The sequence below is a fragment of the Setaria italica genome, chromosome VIII, assembly GCF_000263155.2.
Source record: "Setaria italica strain Yugu1 chromosome VIII, Setaria_italica_v2.0, whole genome shotgun sequence".
Classification (NCBI taxonomy): Eukaryota; Viridiplantae; Streptophyta; class Magnoliopsida; order Poales; family Poaceae; genus Setaria; species Setaria italica.
In genome coordinates this window covers 26933045-26939945 of record NC_028457.1, presented here as the reverse complement: position 1 = coordinate 26939945, position 6901 = coordinate 26933045, and positions in this window count along the sequence as shown.

Here is a 6901-nt window from a genome sequence, read left to right as displayed (position 1 = left end):
GATCCGAGGGAGAGTGCCGTTCTAGCTTAAGGTTGAGTCCGTCGAATGCGCACCAAGAAGATGGGCAAAAAACCCGAGAAGATCCAGGGCAAGGCTCCGGCGACGGGCAAGGCGAAATCCAAGAAGGGGAAAGAGCTGGTGCGGCCGGCGCCGAAGGTGGGTCCGACGAACCAGACTGCGCCACCGCCGCCTGGAGCAACGTGGCAACATTCAGTGATGAAGGAGGAAGCCGTGCAAGCACTAGTCGATGCGAAGCTTCTGCAGCCGAAAGAGATTCTTGAGTGGCGCCCCGCATTTCCAAATGCGTGGCAATTTGAAGAACATCCAGGCGAGACCGTGATGCTCGCGCACTTTGTGGAGAGGGGGTTGGCAGTGCCCACCTTCATTTTCTTCAGAGGTATTCTCGACTATTATAAGCTTCAACTTGTGCATTTGAACCCCAATGGTGTACTGCATATGTCGATATTTGTACACCTCTACGAAGTGTATTTGGGAGTTCCTCCAAGTCTCGAGTTGTTTAGGAAACTGTTCCGCTGTAAGCCACAGCCAAGTGTCCATAGAACAGAAGTCTTTGGAGGCATCGGGTTCCAACTCAGGAACTCGGGCGCATACATTGAGTACAACTTGATTGACTCCCATGGGGAGTGGAAGAAAAGGTGGTTCTACATTGGGAACCACAATCCTTGCTTGCCTGTGGTGACTGGTCATGTGCCCAAGCATGCAGAAAACTGGGTGAGCGAACCCAAAGACACCCCTGAGCTCGATCACCTGATGCAGCAGATTACCAAGTTGAAGGCACTCGGTCTAACTGGAATCAATGTGGCGGCCAGCTTTCTGAAGAGAAGGGTCCAGCCGCTTCATCAACGTGCTCACTCAGGAAGTGAGTACACAGGTCTTAAGGATCCATCGCGTATGTCCGATGAATATATATCTGATGATGATGTAGAGGCGCTGCTGGCCAAGTTCTTCAAGAATTATCAGGGAGCACCAGTAATCCCTACGGCTCTTCGTTAGTATGACGCTTGGTATGAACTAGAAGTGGTATGTCTTTGCACCTGATTTGTACTTTTTCACTTGTGTGATATTTGTTGTTAATATCAACTTGTTTTTTGCAGTCTTGAGTTCTTGCCGGCTACTTGGCGCAGTCGGAAGTAGAATTAGAAACTGTTGCCGAGGATTCGAAGGATGAACCCTCTCCTCCTGCCAAGAAGTGCAGAGTAGTCTGCAAGATGTCTGCGGCTAAGTCTGCTTCAACCCCTGAGAAGTCTCGGGGTACCAAGGTATGTAGTCGTGAACTTATCTGTAGCTGATGAATTTGAACTTGCTATTGTTGTGACTAAATTGTCTTGTTCATAAAGGCTGTTGAAACGACCCTTGGTGATGAAGAGGCTACTTTTGAAGAAGTAGTCATGACCAACCCGGATGTCGGTAATATATCTGTTGACATGGTGCCAGAGAAGGTGCCATCAACAGAAGTTGGAGTAGCCTCCGAGCTATCCGCACCGGCTCCGTCGGCTGCCATGCTGCCTGTTACTGACCAGGCGGTCCTGGGGTTGCCCACTGGAGCAGGGAATGTTGCGAAGGAGGTGTCGCCAGTACTCGCTACTGGTTCTTTGCTGTCCAATATGATCACCAGTGGTAAGTGTTCTGCCCCGGCTAGTTTCTTTTGTCTGAGTTGAATTGTAGTCTTGACTTTTGCTTTACAGGTCTTGGCGAGAAGACAGCGCCAGCGGCTGTTCCTGCGGCGCCAACTACTCGACCACCTGTTGTCGAGAAGAAACGTGTGCGATTTCCGCCACGCTCGACTAGGTGAGCTTGCTTAGCCGGTGTATATCTTTAAGTTGTCTTGAAGTCGTATAATGACGTTTTTTGATGCAGGGATGCGGATGAGACTATCCCTATGGAGACATGGGTAGAGTCGGATCCCCCAACTACATTATCTGCTCCTTTGGAGGGTTTAATTGTTGAGGAGGTATCTGAAGTTGACGCCGGTCGTCTTGGGGCTACTATGTCGATGTTTCAAGACGTCATCCATTTGGTTGAGGTTCCCGCCGCTGCATTGGGTTCAGGAAGTGCTGCCTTATCTACATCCACTGGCGGATTGCTGGCCGTAGTAGGTGTTGAAAAAGCCAAAGAGGCGACTGCTCCAGGTATGTCTCTATTAGTCTTGTTATTGTAGTCGTAGCAAGCAGTTGACATGATAAATGTTGTAGGTGCCACTTTGGGTACAACTCCTCATCTTGCGGAGAGTACTCAAAGACCAGTGCTCAGCCTGCCATCTGACTTGGAGTTCCAGAGGGCCGTCGATGTTTTCTAGAGCTTCTAGGTAAATTTCTTTTGAATTTTCTGTGGCGGATCCACTTCGGATTTGCTTGGTTAAACATGATTAAGCCGTATGATACGCGACACTCATGCCTAAACCAAGTAAACACGAAGTGCCGTCGGATTTCATCCGATTTAACCACTTGAACAGGACCGAATAGCAAACCCACACGAAGGTGAGCGGTTCCAGAGTATACAATAAGTCCACCGAGGTAACAAATTAACCATTTAGTTTGGCCATAAAACAACATCAGAGTTTACAAGGTTCAGAAGAAAACAGCAAAAGGTAAAACAACTAGCGGAAGCTAACTCGTCGGGGTCAGACATCCCTGGTGAGGCCAACCGGGACATCAATGATCCCTCTCCTCGCCGTCCGAGGAGGGATCCCACTCAACCGTCCAACCCGGAGGGAGTTGGGACGGCCAAGTGCCAGCAGAGGGAGGCTCAGAGGCAGCAACTTCACCTGAAAAAGAAGAGCCACAACAAGGCTGAGCTACTAAGCTCAACAAGACTTAACCGACAGGGAGTACGCTACTCCACTACTTCTAGACATGCAAGGCTTTTTGGCTGAGGGGTTTGTTTGCCAAAAGCGCTAGGCGTATCCCTACTTTCAAGTTTTAGCTCCGGTTCTAAGTTCATTATCCGATCTAAGTTTGCAACCTACTCTAAACAGACATAGAACCAACCAAGGTATATACATAATCATCAAGACCATGTCATCATCAGATTCTTTTATTACTCAGGGTGACATAGCGATCAAGCAGTCTCAAACTGTGAGAGGCAGACGAATCGATTCGGGTTTCTTAACCATGCATGGTGGACCTAATCTCACGACATCCGCGCACCACAAGGGTCACTTCCTGTGTCGGCCGTCCCCATCAATTCCCAGGCGCGTGTCAGGTCCAAACTTCCCTTGGCATGCAATGCTCCACAGTCCTGGCCTCTGCCGTACTGTGACCGCACTTGCACCCACATGATGCACCATGGGAACCTCGTTCCAGGGACAGCAGGGGTATAAGCCACGTCCTAGTTCAATCAGGTACTAGGCTTCCCCATCCCATACTAGGTATGAGATTAGTACCTTCAAACACTTGATCACGAACACCACCACTGTCGGGCCTTAGCAAGTTTCATAGACAGACGGGGCGATCAACCGACCACCAAAGAATTACCCAAAACCTTACCCCGTCCATCGTCCTTATAGTTGTAACATAAGTGAAACAACAAACTCCTACAACTCGCGAGTGATAGGAAATCACTCGACTTTTACCGTTTCCTAGTTATGCAAGGCATCTACTCGGTCCAACAGCTAGTGTTCAAATCAAGGGAGCTAAGTTATGCATCTATGGTTCCAAACAACTCCTATACGTAAATGCACAAGCATGTTCAAGAAGGCATGCTCAAGTTTGGTAAAACATAGGGGATTCATGCATCCGGGGCTTGCCTTCGAACAAGGAGGAGGGAAGCTGCTCGTCTGCTTGGGCGGCTTCGGCTTCTAGGGGCAGGAGCTCGGCTACACCTTCGTCTTCTGGCACCGGGTGCAGCTCGTAGAAGCCGTCGGCGAGACGCAGCTCTACACGAATGCAATTCATTGGTTAGCATTTAGGCGGTTATTTCAACAGCAACACTTGCAAGTTTGAGCCCAGAAACTTGCGGCAAGTTACAGGAGGGTGGGGAGGTTTGATGGAGTTGATGGAGATCAAGATATAAGGGTCGGACGGGGAGGAACTTATGATCTGACCCTTAATCTAGAGAAATAGATGTGCTAGGGGTCCTTAGACTTAATGCTGAAAAGTCCCCAAGTTTTATACATACACCCTCGGTTCAAGGAAAAGATACAGCCGAGCCCTCGGGCGAGGCGGAGAAAGGTCGGCGAAACAGACAGGGTCGGGCGAGACGGAATCGGGGTCGGGCGGATAGGAGGGGTCGGACGAGGCGAACAAGGGTCGGTAACTTACCTTCGTCTTACAGATGAGGCTTGGGCGGAAAGACTAAGGGGCTTGGGACAGCGGTGAGGACGTCTGGTGGTATTCCAGCGGCGGCGGTGCTTCTGGTGGATCACAAGCAAGCTCTTGTGCAGCACGGGAAGCAGGGGCTGGTGGATTGGGGAAGGTGGTGTTTGAGCAGAGAGGAGAGTTCCTCAGACTTAGGCGATGGTGCTGTGAGCACGAACAGGGAGCAAGCGGGAGGGCAGCGATGGCAAAGGGGAACTCCGGCGGGGCTCCGGCATTCCATTTTATAGCTGCGCGGAAGCGAGAGGGGGAGCGGCGCGAAGGCCGGGGAAGAAGCGATGGAGTGCTCTGCCGGGACGACGATTGAGCGACGAGGGCGGTGGAGCAGGACTTCAGGGATGACACCGGCGGTCATTGGGTACCGATGTCAGGGCGGCGCAGGCACGGGTTTGGTGGTGGTTGAGATTTGGTGGAGGCGGGCATCGTCGTGCGGTGGATCTGATGGAATTGACCGGGGAAACGGCGCTAGAATTGAGGGCGCATAGGTGAGAAGACAGGCGGCTGCGGTCGCGCGGGCGAGCGCGGAGCAACAGATTGTCGGGGCGGGGCTTCTGACAAGGCGGAAAAGGAGCTGTCGCTGCCGCGGTCTGGGTTGGCAGAGGAGGAATCGTCGCGTAGCGAGGACCGGGGCGGCGCGACTGTGGAGGGGTGACGGAAAGGACGGGCGGCATTGGGCTCTGCAGCTAGGATCTGGCGATGTGATGATGGGCGCGGGCGGTGAAGTGCTGCAGAAAGGGTAGGAGAGGAGCTTCCGCCGCGATTGGGGAAGGGGGCGAGAGAATCCATCCGGTCGTGGCCGGCGACGAGGCGGAGCGGCGGGCATCGGAGAAGTTGAGCCACGCGGCTAGGAAACTCTGAAGCGGGCATGCAACTCAAGTGCACCTGTCGTGGGAGATCTGGGAGAAAGATCTCGTGGGTCCACCGGTCAGTCTCGTTGGTCCACGGCTCGAATTGAAGGGCGGCATTGTGGGATGACCTAGAAAGATCCGACGGTGGGTTGGGGGTCGGCGGGGTCAGAACTGGGGAAAACACGGTGAGGGGTCGGATCGAAGGGGGTCGGAAGATCTGGAGGTTGAGCACTTAGGCTTGGAAAACTGAGACATGTGACCAGGGACTCGGATTAAGATTGATGCGAAGGATTTTTAGCCGAGGCCGTTACATTGTCACATAGATCAAGTAACTGTGAGGCTTTTAACGGACCGTGTTGCCTTGTTTACTCGGGCCCTTTCAGGAACGAAGTCATCAATTGGAGCAGGAATGTGCCCGACTGACAGAAGCTCTAAGGGTTCACGAGGTTGGAGCAAAGTCTTTTGCTGTGGAACGTACGGATCACGTGGTCCTGCAGCAAAAACTGGAGAGCCGCTACAAGTCGCTGAACAAGAAGTATCAAGGCAAGTACTTTGCATACCCCGAGTATGTCCGATTGTAGTCGGCCGTGGTTGAACTTGTTTTGTCTTGTAGAGCTCAAGAAGCAAGAGGCGGCTACAAGGAGCCAAGTTCTCGACTGGAGAAACGCGCACGACCGAGTGGCGGATGAAGCTGAACGTCTTCAGGCCGCGCTGACGGAAGCATAGGCTGCTTGCGAGCATCAGCGGGACAGGAAGATGCAGAATGGCGTGATGCTTGCCATGGCCATGGTGGCATGCAGAGATCATGCCCAGACCATGGGAAGATTTCAAGGCGAACTCTAGGAGCTAATTGTAGCAGCTGAAGACTTGGTGAACGCCATAGCCCCCGTGGAAGAAGGCGCAGGGCCGCAATCACTAGTCAAGCGATTGAAGGCTGCCCCGAGTAAAGTGGCGGGACTCTGCAAAGCTGTTTGCAAACAGGTCCTTGCAGTCGTGAACTCCTAGTACCCGAGGGCAGACTTGGTGGCGGTTGGTGACGGTGTGGCTCGCAACTACACAGAAGAAGCATATGCGCAATACCTCGAGGAGGCGGAGCCTATCGCGTCAAAGATGTCGGAGTTCGTCTCTCCAAAAGAGCCTTGAGCGTTTTATGTACTCGTGAATCTGTGTCGAGTACTTTCAACAATACTTTTGATAAATGAATACTTGCCCATTGGTCTTGTTGCTTGAAGGGATTATCTTGCGAAGAGTAGGTTTACTCTATCTTGTCCGACCCAAAGTCGCGGGGTCAGCTGAGCCCGATCCTTTAGGGGGGGGGGACTCCGCCTCGCCCGAACCTAAGTCCTAGGGTCGGGTGCGCCCAACCCCTTTAAGGGGGGAAGCTTCGCCTCGCCCGACCCCTGAGCAGAGGGTCGGAATATTCTGAGCCCCCAAGATAATGGTGTGGGCGTAGGCCGCGCTTTGCTTGGAGTAGTTCCGAGTGTCGAGTAGTCGTGATGCTGTCGAGTACTCTGCTTTTGAGGGTACGCAGGTGTACTGTACTCTTTTGTCCTTTGTGGATGCGCGGATGTACTGTACTATTTTGTCCTTTGTGGCATAAGTACCATCACGTGGACAGAGTTAGGAGTCGTCAGACTCATTGATCACGGGCGCATAGTAACTCTTGGGCAGGTGGTAGTTGCGTCTTTCGTCTATAAATAGAGCCATCTGGAGAGCGAA